Source organism: Trichosurus vulpecula, chromosome 6 (assembly GCF_011100635.1).
Source record: "Trichosurus vulpecula isolate mTriVul1 chromosome 6, mTriVul1.pri, whole genome shotgun sequence".
NCBI lineage: Eukaryota > Metazoa > Chordata > Mammalia > Diprotodontia > Phalangeridae > Trichosurus > Trichosurus vulpecula.
Genome location: NC_050578.1, coordinates 98,297,677 through 98,317,687, shown reverse-complemented (window position 1 = coordinate 98,317,687; position 20,011 = coordinate 98,297,677). Strand labels below are relative to the sequence as shown.

At 36.5% G+C, this 20,011-nt stretch overlaps 1 protein-coding gene across 1 annotated transcript in view; it reads left to right on the top strand.

Moving 5' to 3' along the window:
* The first annotated feature begins 361 nt into the window (after positions 1–361).
* RBM46 (RNA binding motif protein 46) overlaps positions 362–20,011 on the top strand; it is a 78,926-nt gene continuing 59,276 nt past the window's right edge. The window contains exons 1-2 of the mRNA XM_036764798.1: positions 362–670; positions 1,133–1,296. The gene's annotated coding sequence lies outside the window, so the exon portion shown is untranslated. The remainder of the gene's footprint in view (positions 671–1,132; positions 1,297–20,011) is intronic.

Sequence of the window (20,011 nt, the reverse complement as noted above, 5' to 3'; positions counted from 1 at the left end):
TTGATTGGCTTCCCCAAAACATTTCTGGGCCGGAGCTTCTCCTCCATTGGCTACCCTCCTTGCCCGTCCGAACCATCGGGCCCGCCCATTTCTGCGTCTCGGATCATTCCCACCAAGTGAGCAGCAGTCTGGGTGGGGGGAGGGGGCCGCTCTTTCTCCCAGCCCTCCCACCTCCGGGGGCCCCTAGGGGCTGGCGCCTGATTGGCTGGGAGCGGCCCCGGCTCCGGCGGGCGGGGAGGTCTCGACGCGGGCCGGTGGAGTACGCCGGGCGCTGGTGCCTGCGCTCGGGGCGCGAGCGGCCGAGGCTGAGGCGCGAGGACAGCGCGAGCCCCTCCCACCCCCCGGCCCCCGCTCCCCGGCTGCCGCTGCTGCTGCTGCAGCTGTCGCTGCTGCAGCTGCCCCCTGCCCGCCTCCCCTCTCCCCGCGGCAGCCCCCACACGGCCCGCTGGGTCCCCGAAGCAGCGGCGACGGTTTGTGGTCGTTGGTCCCAGAGACTTGTGACCAACATCCGGAGACCGAAGGGGTGAGGAGGGGAGAGGGGGGCGCCACCAAACCGCCGGTAACGGCCGGACCCCCCCCGCCCCCCGCCTCGCCCCTCCCCCAGGCACCCACACGCGCTTACACACTCGGACTCACGCTCACCTCCAGCGCCCGGGGCCGCCGCAGGCGTGTAAGAAGCTTTGGCCGCCCCTCCCCTTCACCGCCCCGAGGTGGGGTGAGGGTTCGGGGGTGTCCGGGCCGGGTAAAGGCCGTTATAGGTTCAGCCTCCCGGGGACCTCGCCCGGCGGTGACCTGCCCAGCCCCCTCGCCCCTTCTGGGCCAGCCGAGGTCAGCCTCCCACACTCCTCCCCCACCTGCCGCCTCCAGGGGTCCCCCACTGGGCCAAACCCATGCTGTGCTCAGCCCCTTGGCCCTTTTCGAGACTTCCCCATTCTTCCTTCCCGGGCGTTTTATCTTCCTTACCTGTAGTTCACTCCTTCACGGCCCCTCGGGGGCTGGACAGGTAAATTCCACTCCGGGCCCTTCCCCCAACCTGTAGGAAGGACGCGCAGACCGAGGCACGAAACCTAGGGCTCCCCCTTCCCCCAAAACTTTTAGGTAATAACGCTCCCTTCCCCTCGTTGTTTTGTAGAGGTCTTCCCCCGGGTGGATGCTCGGAACCGTAGGATTCCTCTGCCTTTGACTCCCGGGATCTTATCTTTATTGATTATTGTGCATTGGAAGGCTTCTGGAGGGACAGGAACCACACCAGCTGATCCTTCTCAACCGTAATACGAGGGCAGGCAGCCAGACACGGTAATCGATAGTTAAAAAGGGATATACCGCCTCGATCCCTCAGTAATGGCAGGAGAGCGCTATTGGACCGTCCCTTGCCCTTGTTGATGTGTAAAGAGCGCTGGACGGGGAGTCCAGAAGATGCGGTTCTGCCCCACCCCCCCCACCCCCCGCGTTAATATTAGCAGTGAAGGAATCGTACTGTATGTACTTCAAGGGAACCCTAGTTCTTTAGACCAGTCACCCGCTTTGGGGCCGGGTTTCCTTATCGGCAACATCAAGGGCTCTAATTAGTGATCAGTCATCATTAGCTATCGGATGGCTACCGAAAGGTGTGAGATAAGAACCGGGGGTGTCCCGTGATCTCATTGCATAGGCGTTAAGAAATAGAGCGGAGTCTTGCTTTTAGACCTTTAGTGTTGTTTATCAGGAGTCTCTTGGGGTTTAATCATTGGAAGCTTCAGAAGGCTTTGTAATAATATAACCCGACCTGCGGCTTTGTCTCGGACTAGATGGACGCGAGGCTAGCATTAAAAGAAAGGTGGCTGTGTATGTCAGTATATATCTGCATACATATATCTGCATCCAGATACGTGTGTGTAAATTATCCGTGGCTGGGGTGGTTTCTTTGATTATTTAAAAAAAAAATTGGAAGAGGTTTTCCTGCAAACATCACCAGTAGCACTAGGGCATTCGACAGTTTATGGATGTGAAGAAAAAAAAAGAACGAAAGCATTTTTTACGTAAAGTTAAAAGGCATATCACATGATAGTAATTATTTTCAAATAATCTGACACCCGCTTTTTACAGTGGAAAGGTAAAAGACACAGAATTCACATTGAATATTTACATTATTAAAGATCTGGCCATAAATTTAATGGACTCTAGGTATTTTCGAAATGTGTATTTTAAAATTCCAGGTGTTTGCAGTTATTTCATCAGTTCTGCAAGGCACTGTGCTAAATTCAAAAAGTTGAAACCTCCTGTTCTCAAGGAGTTTATGTTCTACCTTTGACATTAAGTAGTGAAGATTACTATTGGTTTTATAACTCCTCCTTATTTGCTAAAAATTAAAAGTGCTACTCGTTGCCCTGTAAAGCATATATTCTCCATTGAAATAATTTTGTAACCTGACTTTTCACATAAATGATGACGTTAGGACCAGACTGATGGTATGGTTATATATTCTAATGCGTTGCTTACCATCGTATCTCCCTTTTTAAATCTTAAACTCCATGTTGGTCTCTAGCTGTGTAGCATGAGATAATAACATTTCTTTAATGGGTAGGATGCAGGCGCACTTCATAACATTTCCATTTTACAATTAGAAAATCTTAGCAAGTAGGCTTTGATTTGTGAGATCACGTACATAAACAACTGTTGGCCATAGAGTCCATGTTTGCACATAGGAATAGTTTGTACTAGTTCTATATTATTATGACAACTCTTGTATAACCTTTGAAATTTTTGTCACTAAGGTCCACCGAGCTCCCCATGCACTCATTCATTTTAATTTACTACCTGATGATTGGTGAAAGAGGGAAGAAAATAAAAATCAATATTTTCACAGAAGACCTTGGAGAATATTACGTAAGGAATTGTAGTGTATTTCATGAGGAAGAGAGTTCTTGTCTTAGGAAAAGAAAGGTCTTTAATCTAGGGTCAAACACGTTGCCTCTTGACATTCATAATAATTTAAAAATTCTAACTCCAGTATAAGATGGTTATATATTTTTAAAAATTTTATAACTTAGCCATTCTAAACTTAAAGCAAATCTGACATTATTCCTAAAATATATGAAGCATCCTTTTGAAAATATTTTAATAAGTTCTTTGTAGATCTATGAAAATAATGTGTTGGCCACATAATGCTGTGTATTATACTGTATGCCCAATATATTTGTGGTGATCCAGCCACACTTCTTTGGCTAATTCCTTTTGTTATAAATGTTTTAGTGGTGGGTTCCATGACTGGAACAGTGAACTTCATGGCTCAACCATTCGTTGAGTGAACTACGAACCCTAGCCATACCACCCTTGAAACCGTCAGACGAAAAGGCTAGAAACTTAGCTACTCCATATTATATGTAATGCATTACAGGATTGACTTAACGTAGTTTTGGATCTTAAGCCAATGTTTTAAATTTTTGATTTCATTTAAAAGTTCAGGTAAAGTAGTGATCATTTAAAAAACTTTACAACAACACTTCATGACTTGCTTTAGGAAAGGGGAATTTCTATAAAAGGATTTAAATTTGATAAATGAAATATAATTCTATGGACTAATTGTTTACATTTATCAAGTTATAATTATGTTTAGTTATAAAACTACTTTCCTGAGTATCACTATCTGTTGCTGCTGCTGCTGTTCAGTTTTTCAGTCATGTCCAACTCTTCTTAATAGCATTTGGGGTTTCTTGGCAGAGATACTGGAGTGCTTTCTCATCTTCTTCACCAGCTCATTTTATAGATGACATAAACAGGGTTAAGTGACTGACTTGCCTCGTAGTGTCTTAGGAGCTCTATCCACTGCACTACCTAGCTGTCTACTATTTTTTTAAAAGGCAACAAAAATTTTACAGTCTTGATTATTACTGAAAACAAGATTTTAAAATGTAAAAAATTTACAGTCAATACTTAAACCTAATGGTCCTTTTTTTGGCTATGTTATTTCCTTGCCTCTGTGGCTTGCTGGTTTTATCATTGCCCCTTAGCGTCAGGAGACATCTTTGAAAGTTCACAGTCTTGGTCTAGAGAATTGTCTGTAGAGATCACACTTAGGTGTGGTACTGCATTTTCTACCTTATAATTTACACTTTTATATGAGCAGTGCCCTGATTACATTCTCATGTCCATCACCTTTGCTCTTGAAAGCACAAGATTGTATTGTGGCTTAGGCTAACACTAGTAAGCTTGTGACAGTGCTTTGGGTGACAGCTAGGATTCAAGTAGTAACTGAGAAGGCAGTAATTAGTTTTGGCACCTCATTTGAGAATGGGACACTTTCAGATAGGTAATCAGCGTGTATAGCTCATTACCTATGATTGCTAAACTGTTAAAGGGAACTCACTAGTGGATTTTCCCAGGATCAAATGTAAAGATGATTTTTCTCATTGAAACTAAAAGAAAATCCAACTCTCCTGGAAGTGAACTTAAACATAAACCGCTCAGATTAGATATGAGAATTTCTTGACAGTAAAGATGCCTGGGCATTTGAAATTTGAAGGGGTCTATAAAGAAAACTATGTAATCTCTTCCCTGGAAATCTTACATTTTAATAATTCTCCTTTCGTCATGGCTTCAGTTAGTGATTTCTTCATTTTCCTGCTATTTCTTCATTTGTATGATTTCAAGATTCTGTGCTTAACTTTGTTCAGTGTATATTCCCTACTTATTCCTTTGCTTCCTGGAGTAAGAGGGTTGAAGTACTTCTCATGAGGAAAATCCTAGATATTCCCTGGGGAAAAACCTGCAACAGTGTTCTCCAGAGCTTAGTATGACAGGATGTGACTCCCAAATAAATTTGTTTTGGAATAAATTAGCGACTTAATAGCTTGCTGGTGTTGAAAATGTTAACAAAGCTTTAATTATTACTAGAAAAAATAAATTTTCACAGTGAACTTCAGGATAGAAGGTTAAAAACAAATCAGTGACAATTTGTGAGAATCTCAGAAAAACCGAAAGGTTTAAATAAAAAAAATGGTGTTATTAAGTAATCTGGAGTCTCTTCAGGGGATACTTTAAGGGAAGGATTAGGCAAAAGAAAATCTTAAATACGGAACAGATGGCAGTCAGTAGAATTTCAAAATCTCGGAATTTCAAAATGATACTATTGTGAGTGATGGGGAAGTTCAAGAGGTACTGGTAAGTTGCTGAAGTAGAGAATGATTTAATAGAATATCAGTGAAGTCAAATTCTTCATCATCAATGTGGACAAGAGTCTACTCTGTTAATATTCCTGGTTCAGAAAGCGTTTTGCCTCAGATGACCTTTTAGATGACACTTTCCAATTTTATGATTCTCTAAAAAAAAACCAGTATGTACAGTAAGGGCTAGGAATGTTTAGCCTTGTTCTCTTTGGAAAATTCTTGCAACTTCACCCTTCAATTTAACTTATTTTCAAAACTTAACTCCTTTAGTAGACTCCTTTATGATATGATTCTTTATAGTACATATTTGTATGTCATTAATCAGATTATGTCCCCAAAAATACACTGTGGCATGCTATTAGCTTGTAATTTAGTTGGAAACTTGATTGTGAGGTTTATCCCAATACTAATTCTATAAAGAAAGTTTTTCTATTTCTAATGAAATTGATCATGATTACTAAAATAAACATGATATCAAAATTTTAAAAGATGTTTGTGGATTTAGTTATATGGAGTTTGGTTGTAATACTTCAGTTGTATTGTTACTAGTGCACATTTAACTGTATATTTCAGAATTTGAGATTAATTTGATTAATGGAAATTGCAGTATTGGGGAAATCAGGCTAATACGCTTTTCTGGTGGGGGTTATTTGGGGAGGCAGCCAGATAAAGAGGAAAGTGCCCCAAAAGTGGAGTGCCAGGAACTGATTTCAAGGCCCTCCCACTACTTGTGTGACCGTGGGTAAATCAGTGTCTCTTGGCATTAATTTATTTTGAGCTATAAAATGAAGGGGCTGTACAAAATGTTTTCTAAGGTCTTTTTCCATGACCCTAGCCCTAGGGTGTGATCTTAATTGATGAAATTAACTAGATAATTATCCTGGGAATATTTGATTAACGAAGCAGGAATAATTGTATTTTATATTGACTATATGTTTTTGGGAGGTTTTTACTTAGACTAAATTTTTTGAGTTACACTGTTTCTTCAAGAAATCTTGGGCTATGTTCTTCAGTTCATTTATTTATTTTTAATTACACTTAGGAAGTATTTCAGTGTACCTAGAAAAAAGCTATAATGATAAGTCTTGAGTGTACACAGAGAAGATATTTGTTAAATTCATTTGTGTTTAATTTTTATAATATCTCTAATGGTGGTGGTGGTGTTAATGGTAGTAGTAGTATCTTAATTGCTTTAATATGATTACTCCATGCATGATTTTTTTTTCTGGACTAGAGCTATGATTTCATTAGCATAGCAAACTCCCAAACAGCCCCTTCTACCAATGCATATTGGCACAGTCTCTTAAATTAGAGAGTTGCCTGTTTGGCAGTGATCACATAGCAAGTATGTCAGAGGTGGAACATAAAGTCAGTATTTCCAAATTCTCAGGCTAGTTCTTTACCCATCATACCTTACTGCTTATCTGTAGGAATTTTCCCTCTAATTTTATTACTTTTTAAGCTCTGTAGATAAGGGATTATTCCTAAGTTGAAAAGGGAAGTTTTTGAAAATCTTTGTGTTCTTCAACACAATGAAAATAATGAAAATGAAAATTAATAATTTTTTATGTTTTCCCCTAAATAAGCATATGTTCTTCAGTAGAAGTCAGTGGAAGGTTTTTAAAGAACAGTATTAATAAGAAATTCAGACCTCTGTTCCTCACATCCTTTAATGAACTGTTTGTGGAACCAAATCTGTTTAATAGAACTTAATCCAGAGAATTTTAGTGTTGGGAGGAACATTAGAGATCAGCTAGTCAGACTCATGAACACTATGTGACTTGATCAACTAGTTTTACTAAGTGAGTAGATTTTTTTACTCTCACTCGTGTTCTTTCACTGTTCCGTGCTGTGGGACTTCCATTGTCACTTACTTTTAATTAAAACTCAAGTGATACTTTCTCTAGAGGTTATCTCTGGGTTTTTTAGAGACTCCTGAAAGGAAATTGTGGTTGCAGTCTTATCAGGGAAGGTTACCTCAACCTTTCCCTCACACCAATCTGGTTTTATACTTTTTTGTTCTAAGATTGATTGCAGCAAAAACAATAGCAACAACAAATAGCCTTGATTTCTTGGAGGACTAATTAAATAGGTTGGAATTTAATGCTTGATTACTGGGTTGATTATTATATATGATAATTAGTTTAAAAATCTTCCCAAAGGGTATATGTAAGTTTTTTTTAATTGTTGCTTTTTATTTTGTTTTGTTTGTGGCTTTAGGAGGCGGTAGATAAAGGAACTTCGGATGCAAAGCAGTGTGATGAATCTTAGTGCTCTCTTAAGATTCAATGGAACTTTGGAGATTATTGCTTTTACTACTATGCCAATTATGACTTGTTTTTTGCTTATACCTATGAGAGTGCTACTTTAAGGCAAAGTGGATTACACAATTTTGTACCCAGCAACTGACTTTTTTTCCTTTAGAAGAAATGCCACTTAGAAATAAAGGAATACAGAATTCACTCAAGTAGAACCCTAGTGACAAATATGCATACGTATATCTATATGTTGATATATATAGCTGTAAACTTCCTAGGCAGCAAGAATGGAGTGTGTACATAATTTAGAAAGATAGAGAAAACCAGATGAAGTCCAATGTGGTTTTTTTGAGAGATAACAACACCAATATAGCATCCCTAAATGAGATGCTATATCTCATTTAGATGAGATATATGTGAATGTCTGGCACACATAGCAGGGCAGCGTGGTTCTGTAAAAGACAAAACAAAGCACTGAATTTTGAATTTTTCTTAATTGGGGAGGTAGTGTAGAAAAGATAGGGTTCCCTATTCTTATGAACTTACAGAAGATGGGATAAAGTTTCTAAGGTTAAAACAGGCTTCTCCCCACCCAAATTGCTGTAATTTTATTTTGTGGGATCTTGGATCTCTGCTTCAGTTGCTAATTAGCCCTTATACAACAAGAAATTTCCCCAAACCTCTGTTTCTCCTTCAGCAGCTTTGAGCAATCACTTATTGGCATCTACATAAGCAGCTGAGCCACAGAGAATATCAGTAGCATTGGGATGAGGTGAGACTTTAGTTTTGCCTTTTTTTTTATTGATACCTTAAGATTTAATATCACCTTAATTTCCTAATCTCTCTACCTTACTCAAATAAATCTTTGAACAACAATTTTAAAAAGAAAAAAAATTCAGTAAAACTAATCACATTAGTTGTATCTGGCAGTACAGTCAATATCCTACACCTATAATTTGTTAACCTGTGCAAAGTGGGGAGGTATGGTTTGTCAACTTTTCTCTGGGGCCAGGCTTTTAGCTCTTTGTTATTTGGGGGAAATGGTAGAGGGAATAAGTATATAGTGTCTATGACGTGCCAGGTACTATACTAAGTGCTTTACAGTTATCGTATTTGATCCTCATAAAAACCTTGGGAAATAGGTGCTATTATTTTCCCCATTTTTCATTTGAGGAAACTGAGGCAAATGGAGGTTGAGGGATTTGCCCAGGGTCATGCAGCTAGTAAGTGTCTGAGGTCAAATGTGAACTCCAGTCTTCCTGATTCCAGGATTAATGCTCTATTCACTACACCATTGAATGTATTAGGAAAAAATCAGGTTGCCTCACCTCTACATTGTATCATCCTTCTTTTATGTACTCTGTATGCATCTTAACTTTTTTTTTCACTCAGTTTTACTTTTCCTTTTTCCTTACTACTTTTCCTTTATTCATTACTTTTTTCTTTTCTTCTGTCTGCTTTTGACTTGGGCCTTTTCTAAGCATTTGTAGGTTTTAATGTTCTTCTGAATTAAAGAAGGTGCTGAAATTTGCTCTAGGTCAGATTGAAGAGGTACAAAGGCATGATAGTGTTCAAGCTTTTTTGTAATTACTGTAGTTGTATAGTTAATCTTGAGCCACTTAATATCACCTGTTAACCACCTTTCTTACTGTTGAAAGGACCTATGTAGGTTTTTCCTTCACTGATGAAGGTCACAATCCTTCCATAGTTTAGTGGATGGTTTAAATCAGTTGCTGTAGTTATAAAACATGACCAATTGTAGTGCTAAATGTCTCGGAACCTTCCTTCAGCTGGTCCTTGGATAACAGGCATATGAATAGGAACTTTTTGGTCTGATAGGATCTGCTAGAGATGGACTCCACTGGCATAGACTTTGAGAACCTGGAGTAAGATTTTTAGTGAGTTTTAACTAGCCACATTCTATTTGTTAAATACCTACAGAAAAGCTCTGAGCTAGGTATCAAGGATACAAAGACAAAACAATCTACAGTCTACTGGCAAGATAAAGAATTTCTACAAGTAAAATACAAGATTATTTGGGGAGAGGAAGAGCGTATTTGGTGTTAAGTACTAAAAATAGCAGGAGCATTCATATATTTGATATTACTGATACACTTGGCATTATATGCTAATGAAATTTTATTTATTTTACTTTTTTCTCTTTTTAAATTAGTTTAAACTTAAATACACAATAAGTAAAAAAAAGAAACAATATAAAGAAATATTAAAACTTAAATACAAAATTTAAAAAGGAAAAGCATTGCCATGTGCACAGCAGAATGTAAGAGGATTCAAAATATATAATAGTAATTTTCCATTTCAAGAAAGCCTACGTAATAATGTGAATACATTGTGTTCACAGCTGTCCATCTTTGCTTGTAAGTTTTCTTTTGTTTTCTGCTGTATACTTTTTTACTTCGTTCTTATTTTTCCCTTTCTCCCACTCCTTCCCCCTCCCAAGAAGGCTACAATTAAATGTGGATATATTTATATATATATAATATATAAATACATATACATATATGTACATATACACACGTACAGATACATATACTTAGATATCTATAATCATTTTCGTACATAGACATATACATTCACATTTATCTTATGTAAGACCGTACTAATTTGTCCTGTTTCTCTGAGGGTAGGTAACCTCTTCCTTCATCAGTCTGAGTCGTTCCATATTTTTCTAAGTCCACCAACCATTTCCTGTACCACGGCAATATTCCAGCCTTATACTGTAGTTATTTTAAATAGTCTAAAACAGTATTAATATGGCTGACATATAGTATATTTTCCCTGTTTTTTGATTAAATCTGCTTTAGCTTTAACTTTGAGATCTTGATTATTACCTCTGCTTTTTTTTCTAGTAAATTCTGCTTCTAATCTTTTTTTATGTTTGTATGTATGTTATTTCCTATCCCTCCTGACTCCTCTATTTCACTACTACATGCTATCTTGCCCTTCTGTTACTTTAACCTTCCCCCCCCCCAGGATCTCTCCCTTCTTCTCCCATTCCCCATAATCTAAACACCCTTTTATACCCCCCCTTATTCTATTCCCTTACTTTCCATTCTAAAAATACATCCCTTATCCTTTCTCTGCTTCGTATCCCCTTAGCCTTTCTGAATTTATTTCTTTCTGAATTTAGAAGACTTTTATGCATACATACATGCAAACGTATATGTGGATGTGTTAAACCCATTCCCGATGAAAGTAAGGTTCTAGAACTGCTAGCCCTCCTCCCCATCTAATTCCTCTGTATCAGTTCTTCCTCTTGCACCTCATTTATATAAGATATTCTTTTTACCTTTTCCTAAATGGTTTTCCTTTTTAGAATCATATCATACTCAAATCTACCCCAGTCTTTCTTTTGAACTACCCAATTACTAATAACAATCTTAGAAATACATTTTATATTTCCTCATATAAAAAGTAAACAGCCTGTCCTTATTGAATCCCTTGTAATTAGTCTTTGATACATATCTTATATTTCTCTTCAATCTTATATGTCAAATCTTCTATTAAGTTCAGGGTTTTTTTTTTTTTTAAACAAAATCCTGAAAGTCTGGCAATTCATTAAATGTCTATACTTTTTCCATTCAGGATTAATCTTAACTTTGCTAGGAATGAGATTTTCAGCCGCAACGCCATTTCTTTTGCTCTTCAATATATAGTGTTTCAAGACTGGTCTTTTAGTGTCGCTGCTGTTATGTGTTGTGTGATTCTAATTGTGGCACCCCCATGTTTTTTTCTTGTTGCTTGCAATATTTTATCCTTGAGCTGGGGGTTTCATAATTTGACTATGATATTCCTGTAGGTTTTCTTCATAGGATTTCTTGCAGGTGGTAATAAGTGGATTTTTTTCTATTTCTACTTTCCCCTATTGTTGTAATGCTTCAGGACAATTTTAATTATTTCTTGTATTATTGTATCAAGATTATCTTTTTGATCATAGCTACCAGGCAGTCTGATTATTCTTATGTTTTCTCTTCTTGATCTGTTCTCCAGATCAGTTATTTTTCTTAAGAGATGTTTCACATTCACTTCTATTTTTTCGTTCTTTATATTTTGTTTTATTATTTCTTAGTCTCTTATAACTTTGCTGGCTTTCCCTTGCCCAATTGTAATTTTTAAGGAGTTGTTTTCTTTCTTAAGATTCTGAATCTCCTTTTCTAGTTGGTTGTTGTTTTTCTTGAATTGTCCTTAATTTTTTGAAATATTCTCAATCTCATTTGATTTTTAAAGTCTTTCTAAAGTTCTCTGAATTCTTTTTGGGCTATTCTTCTGTGTCTTTAATTTTATGTTATTACAAGAACTATTCCTTCCAGAAGAAATGACACTAGAAATACACAGGAATACAAAATTTACTCAGAAATAAGGAGTCCACCCAACATCCCGTAGGCTTTCCTCAGTTTCTCCTGATATTATGAAAATATCAGGGGCATATTCTGTCACTCTGTCATTCATGTCATCACTCTTCCCATCCCATCTTCTCTTCCAGTCATATTTTACCCTGATGGCATCTTTTACTTCCTTTTTAATTTGAAGTTCCTCATTGGCTATATAGTCTTTTTAACATTTGTCATGTGCCTCTTTCTGTTGCTATGTGTGTCATACTAATTTTTGAATTGAAGACTGTTGTGTTCAATGTCTAGCTGGCCTATACCCACAAGTAGTAGGATTGTTGGTATTAGAAAAGGATGAGCCTTTTTTTTCTTGGAAGATAAATCTGTTCTGCACTCCTTCCCCTGTTCAACTTCAGGCTTAACTCCTTATCCATTTATACTGTCCTAGATACATTGTACGTATTGATGGACAAACTATGGGTTGATGATCTCACTATGCTCAATGGACAATCTATCCCCTCAGTCTTACCTGTGTAAGTGGTAAGGCAATGATTAGTGGTTATTTATCTCTTTTAGGAGTTTTCACAGTGTTCTAGATCTTGCAGACATGTGCAAGTAGGTGCATGTGGAGGATCTCACATTCCAAGGGACACAACTTGCATGCACTAGATTTCCTCTATCATAGTGGTAAGCACCTTTTGCCAGCAGATATATCCTGTTTCTATGCCTTACATGACCTTTATGATGGGAGGGTGGTTGAACTAGGGTTATTTGTTATAGCTTTTAAGGAATTTGGAATGATTTTGATGTGTAGATGGGTGACACCTTGTTGGATAAGAGATGTTTTGCTCCGCTGAATCAATGTTTTGTTTTTTTTTTTTAAATCAGTGAACAGTAAGCAAAATAGTAATGTGTACTCTATATCTTTGAGTAAGTTGTAAAATGATAAAACTGTGGTCCATTTTTTGATATTGCTTGTGAATATGTATTTTTTCCTTGCTACTAGTTAGGTGGTACAGTAGATAGCGTGCTAGGCCTGGAGTCAGGAAGACTCATTTTCCTGAGTTCAAATCCTGCCCCAGACATTTAATAGCTGTGTGACCTGGGCAAATCACTTAACCCAGTTTGCGTCAGTTTCCTCATCGGTAAAATGAGCTGGAGAAGGAAATGGCAGTATCTTTGCCTAGGTCATAAAGAGTTGGACATGACTGTGATAACTGAGCAACTACCTTCATCATAAAGGAGGACTTACCAAGGTTTTGTGGTGGAAAAGTAGGTGTATAGGTTGGTAGTTGTTGCCATTTTTGTTGCATTTTGTTTTGGTCCTAATAAAGTTTAATTTTTTCCAACTCTTTTGGTGTATTCTCCTATTTCAGATGCCTTTATTGATCCCTTAAGACTCAAAATTTGTCCACCTGAAGCACAGATCCCTTATACACTTGGTCCAGTCCAGCTGTTCTTCCTCATCATTGTTGCCTTTAGTACCATTTCTGTCTTTCCTCTAAACATCTTAAAGCCTATCTGTTGCGGTGCCCATGTGCTTGATGGTAAAAACAATTAACTATAATAATCTTCACAGCTCTTTTCTACTGCTTTTTTGTATTCCTTTCATTTTTATCCTTTTGTTTTTTAAAATAATATTTTATTATCTTTTGCTTTATGGCATCAAAATTTTCCTCAGTATTCCTTTCTGTTTTCCCTCCTGGACAATCATATTTTTTAAGAAAGATTTTTTTTGAATAAAAAGAGGAAAGGAGAGAAAAAATAAGCTAAGTTGGGTCAGGACATTAAAAAATAACTTGCAGCATTCTCTATCAGTGGACCTCCCATTTCTTGAAGGGAATGGGGGGAGCTGTCTTTTCATATTTCTCTTTGAGGCCATGCTTATTCTTTGTAATTTTGCAACATTCTTTTTTTATTATTTTGTGGTAATTTTAATTTACATTGTTATAGTCATTGTATATGTTGTTTTCTTGGCTCTCTTCATTTTGCATCAATTCCTTCATGTTATTTCCATGTTTTTCTGTATTAATATGAATTCACTATTTCTCGCAAGCATAGTAATATTCCTTTACATTCATGTAATGCAGTTTGTTTAGCCGTCCCACAGTTGATGGAGCTTTGCTACCACAAAAGCATTGCTATAAATATTTTCATGTATATGAGTACTTTATTTTTATGAATGAGCTCTTTTGGGCATTTGCCTAGTATGGAATCTCTGGGTGAAAGGGTATGGATATTTTAGTGACTTTATTCACATAATTCTAAAATGCTTTCCAGAATGGTTATATTGATTCTTCACCTCCACAATGCACTAATGTGCCTATCTTCCTTAAATCCCATGGAACATTGGCTTTCCCCATCTTTTGTCATCTGCCCTGTTTTTTTAGTGTGAGATGAAATTCCAGGATTATTTTGATTTATATTCCTCTTATTGTTAGTGATTTGGAGCTTTCTTATGATTGTTAAGAGTTTGTAATTCTTCTTTTCAGGAATGCTTGTTCAAGTCTTTTGGCCACTTAACTATTGGGAATGACTTTTGGTATTTATATATGTTTATTAATTGTCTATATATATTGGATACCAAGGCTTTAATTCAAGAAAATTTACCTATTCGATTGCTTCCTTTCTTATCCTAGATGCATTAATTTTTATTTGTGCAGAAGTATTTGTTTCATATAATCAAAATTACTTAATCTTTTGTAATTGTCTTTATTGTTGTTCAAAAATACATCTCCTCATAGCTGTGAAAGGTAAATGATCTGCTATTCTAACTCTTTTATAAAAGTGTGATATTAAAGTCACATAGCCATTTTGAATTTATTGTGAAACAAGGTATAAGATGTTGGCCCAAACCTAATTTCTGCTATACTACATTCCATTTGTTCCAGCAGTTCTTATTAAATAGAGAATTCTTTCCCAATGTCAAAATGCCAATCAGAAATTCAAAAGACTCATAATAAAATATGCAATCTCCCTCTAGGTAGAAAGCTGTTGGACTCATAATGCAGATTGAATTAATCCATCCTTCCTCCCTCCCTCCCTCCCTCCATCTCCCCCCTTCTTCCTCTCCTTTTTTATGGACATGTTTAATTTTAATGTAGGAATTCATTTTTGTTTGACTGTATGGTTTAGGTAGTATAGTAGATAAAGCATAGGGCTTGGAATCAGGAAGACTCACCTTCATGAGTTCAAATATGGTCTTATATGCTTACTAGGTATTTGACTCGGGGCGAGTCACTGTTTGCCTGAGTTTCTTCATTTGTAAAATGGACTGGAGAAGGACAGGCAAACCACTGCAGTATCTTTGCCAAAAAAAAAGCCCAAAATGGGGTTACAAAGAATCAGACACAACTGAAACAACCAAACATCAACAATATATTTGTAAATGGTTTTGTTTTTCTTACCTTCTAATAGAATAGGGGAGGGAGAGAGGTAAGAAGGTGAGAATTAAGAACTTAATTAAAAAAATTGTTTTCTAGTTTAACACACATTAGGTTATTGTGTTTTTATTTTTCATTCTTCCTTGGGTAAGCCTCTTCTCTTAATCTTCTGTTTTAAAAAACCAATAGCAAATAATCTTGGTGACTGCTGCTTTATAATATAGCTTAAGCTCTAGAAGTGTTATTTGCCCTTTTTATTCCAACCTTTTCATTATCTCTCTTGATATTTTAAATATTTTGTGTCTTCTGATGAATTTTATTATCATATTATCATATTCTGCAAGGTATTCTTTTGATAATTTGGTATAGTACTAAAACTTTAATTTTGATAATGTTGACATTTTAATTATGTTAGCATCGCCCAATCATAAGCAATGAACATTCCTTCATCTGCTTAAGTTGTACTTTATTTAAAGAGTACCTTGTAATTTAATTGATTCAGGTATTGAATGTGCTTTGGTAGACTGATTTCCAAATATTGTATGCATTTTTTAGCTATTTTGGATAGTATTTATTTCCCTTTCCATTATTGCATCTTCAACTTTGTTATTATGAAGTGATTGTTCTTGTTTGTTAATGGATTTATTTCATAGACTGTAACTTTGCTGGGGCTATTAATTGTCTCAATTAGTAAACCATTGCATCATCAGCAGATAGTTTTATCTGCCTTCTACACCTTTAATTTTTTTCTCTGGTGTTAATGCTATTGCTGCCATTTCTAGAACTATATCAAATAATACTGGGGACATTGGGTCTCTTTGTTTTATTCCTGTATTGATATGAAAAGCATCTAGTTTATTTCCATTGCATATGTTGCTTGCTTTTGTTTTTAGGCAAGTAATTTTAATGGTGTTTTTAAAAAGTTCCTCTATTCCTATGCTTTGTAGCATAGTTTATAGCATACTCATGTGGTTTTGGATATTGTCATTTTTAATATGATTATATTGATTATTTTACTAATGCTAACCATCTTTTGCATTCCTGGTATTAGTCCAGCTTGGTCATATTAGATTATTTCTTGGATGAATTGCTATTGTGTTTTTGACAGAATTTTATTTACTTTTTTAAATTTTATATTCATTGATGATTTTGGTCTATAGTTCTCCTTTTTTGCTTTATACTTGGTTCAAGTTTTAGAGTGAAATTATTTTATAAAAGGAATTTGTTAGAGCACTTCTCATTTTTAAAGAATATGTTGTGTAGAATTAGTCTTAACTGTCTAAGAGTTTCATAGAATTATCCAGTAAAGCCATTAGAACCACAAGTTTAGGTTTTTTCCCTCTTTAGTGGTTTCTTTTATACCTTTTTTTTGGTGATTGGATTAAAATCTCTGGTCTTCCGTCAGTTTGGGTAATTTTTATTTTTGAAGATATGCCTTTATTTTGTGTTCTTAATTTTGTTATTACTAAGCCTGAACTATGCATAGTATGGTCAAATAATTCTTTTTATTTCTTCTGGTTTTGTTATGACTTCACCTTATTTATTTTCTGTTTTATTGATTTGATTTTGACTTCTTATCAACCAGTTTGGCTAAAAGGTTTGTCGATTTTGTTAGTCTTTTCAAAATGCCACTTTTTAGTTTTGCTTTTTCCTTACTATGGCATTTTTGGCCTCCAGTTTTGCTATTTACCCTCTATTTTTACTCTCTCCTCTTCTGTGCTTTTATTAGGTTTATTTATATGTTGACTTTCTAATTTCTAACAATGTATACGTATTGTTACTTAATCTTTTCCTTTTTGGTTTTGTTAACATGTGTTTTAGGGAATATCATTTTTCCTGACTACTTTAGTTGCATGCCGCAAAATTTGGCATGTTGGTTTAATCGTTATCATTGTTTTTCATATAATTAATATTCTCTCTGATTTGTTATTTGATTCATTCAGTATTTAGGATGTCACGATTAAGTCTATTTGGGTCTGTCTTTTGTTTGTGTTCCCTCAAGTGGTTATTGTTTTGGTTTTTTTTTTTTTTGCTTTGTGATCTATAAAGGATACATTTATCATTTCTGACCTTTTACATTATTTGCAATATCTCTTTGCCCTAAGACATGGTAAATTGTTGTAAAAATTCCATGTGGTGATAAGAACCATATATATTCTTTAATGTTGTTATTTGTCCTTCATTCATAACATCAGGCAGATGATGCCGTGTTGTTATCTCTTTCTTAAATTATATTTTATTTCTTTCAGTCAACCAAAGTCCACACTCACCCTCCTCCCTCTTTATCCCAATTGAGAATGAAAGAAAAATAAAACCCCTTTTACAGACATGTATAGCCCAGAAAAACAAATATCTTCATTGTCCTTGTCCCCATCAAAAATGTATTATTCTTCACTGTGAATCCTTTACTTTTCTTTCAGGAGGTGGGTACTCTTGAATCATTGTTGGTCATTATGCTGAAGAGAATTTCTTTAAAGTTATCTTTATTATTATCATTGTATAACTTTTTCTTCTAGTTATGTTCACTTCCCTCTGCATCAGTTCATGTAAGTCTTCCCCAAACTTCTCTGAAACCATGCCCTTCATTATTTCTTACAGCACAATAGTATTCCATCACATTTATATACCATAACTTGTTCAGCCATTGCCCAGTTAACAGACACCCCCTCAGATTTCCTTCCAGAAAGAGCTAGAAATAGTTTTCTATATCTTCAGGGTTTGTTTTGCGTGGGAGACTAATCTACTCTCACTCTAGTTTCCTATTCCCTCTTCTCCCCTTTCATTCCTAATACACTTTTGAGTAAAATAATATTTCTGTTTCCAAATGAATGTGTCTTTGTCAAGTGGATTTTTCATTCTTGTGCATTTCAAATGAGGGTGAGGTTCAAGTGTTAACCACTTCCCCAACCCTTTTTCCTTATGTCTTTTTGCACACCTTGATTATGTGAGATAATTTTACCTAACCTACTTTTCCTTCCCTCCCACCCCCAGTGTATTTCCTTCCCCCACTCTTTCCATTATCTTCTTAAGATCATCTAACGATAACAAAACTACTTGTTGCAGTTGTTTTTAATTCTTTGTGACCCCATTTGGGTTTTTCTTGGCAAAGATATTGGGGTAGTTTTACATTTCCTCCAAAAACTGGATCTTTCCTAGTTAGCCTTTCCCTATCAGAAGGGGGCACATCATCTCTGTATATATTATAATGTAGGGAACTTATCTTTGTTTAAACTCATGGTTAATCATTCCTATTTACCTTTTTATGTTTCTCCTGTGTTTGAACTTAAAAAGTTTCTGTGGAACTCTTGTGTTTTCATCAGGAATGCTTGGAAGTCCTTTATTTCATTAAAGGTTCCTACAGTAGCACTGTTCATCTTTTTGGAGTAAGCTGTTCTTGGCTGTAAGCTTTCTAGATGATCATATTACAGTTTCTCTGGTGCTTTATAATGGTGGTTGTATTATATCTGATCCTAACCGTGGTTCTCTTGCTTATTTTTTTTTCTATTTGTGATATTTTTCTTTGACCTGGAAGCTCTGGATTTTCCATATAATGTTCCAGGGATTTTCATTTTCGGATTTATTTTAGAAGGAGGCTGGCCAGTTTATTTTTTCTTTTTTAACTTGGCCCTGTGGTTCTAAACGATCTGGTCAGGGTGTTTTGTTTTTGTTTTTCTTCTAAGATTGCTTGAAAGGCGATGTCTAGTCACTTTTTTTGGTCATGGCAGTATGTTCGGGTAACTCAATGATTCTTAAAATTTCTTCTTCTCAATCTGTTTTCCAAGTCAGTTGTTTGCATTTTATTCTATTATTTTCAGTCTTTTGACTGTTTTAATATTTCTTGCAGTCTCTTGGAGTCTTTGGCTTTTTTAATCCATTCTAGTTTTCAAGAACTTTGTTGTTTGGTCAATGTTTTGTACCATGTTTTATCAAATTATTAATTGCCGTTCCAGTTCTTTCATAGCTGTAATTTCACTTCAGATTTTTTTTTTTTAGTACTCATTGCATTTATAAACATTTTAACTCTTCTAAAAACACTTCCTTTATCTCATCTAGGAATTCTAATTGAATTTGTACCCAATCTGTTGGGGTGGGTGTTTTTCTTTTGGTTATTGTTTTATTTGTTTTTAGGTTTAGCTCTTTATTTTGGAGTTATTCTCTTATTTGGCCATTGTATTTTGAGCTTTCCTGTCACTATACTAGCTTTTTATGATGGGATTCTTTTTTCATTTACTCATTCTTCCAGTCTACTTCCTGACTTTGAACTTGGTATTAGGGCTGAGGTCTGTACACTTTCGGAGGGAAGGTCCAAGCTGATCCCATTTCTGCTTTCTTGAGCTATTGGAAGTTGTTTTATTCCTGGATCTCAGGGACCGCTCAGGGTTCTGGAAAGTTCTCAGTGCTTCCAAAGTGGTCTCCTGCAGCACAGTGTCTGAGTTCTACCCAGCTTGAGTTCTGCAGGTTACTGACCTGGATTTGGGTCTTAGAAACATTGTGTACTGCTCCCACTTCTGCCCTTACCAGCCATTTGGGAAGTTCTATTGGTTGAAAGTGTGAGAACCTCAAGATCCCCTTTGGTCCAGGATTCCTGCCTGGGTTATTCCTCTGCAGGCTTATGACTTGGATAGAAGCTGGACTCTTTTCTACTTTTGGGGTTGAAGCTACATGAAGTTTGCTAATCAGATCCTCTCCTAGTATACCACCTATAGCTTTCAGCTGGTCTTTACCCCAAAATACTACCCCCGGGCACGGTTGCTTCCTCTCCCTATTGGTGACCTAGAACGTAGTATAGTGGGTGAAAGAGATGCCAGTTGTCATCTGTTCCTGTTGCAATGCCCAGGTATGGTTCTGGGACAACTTGCCTTATTGCTCTGCCTTTC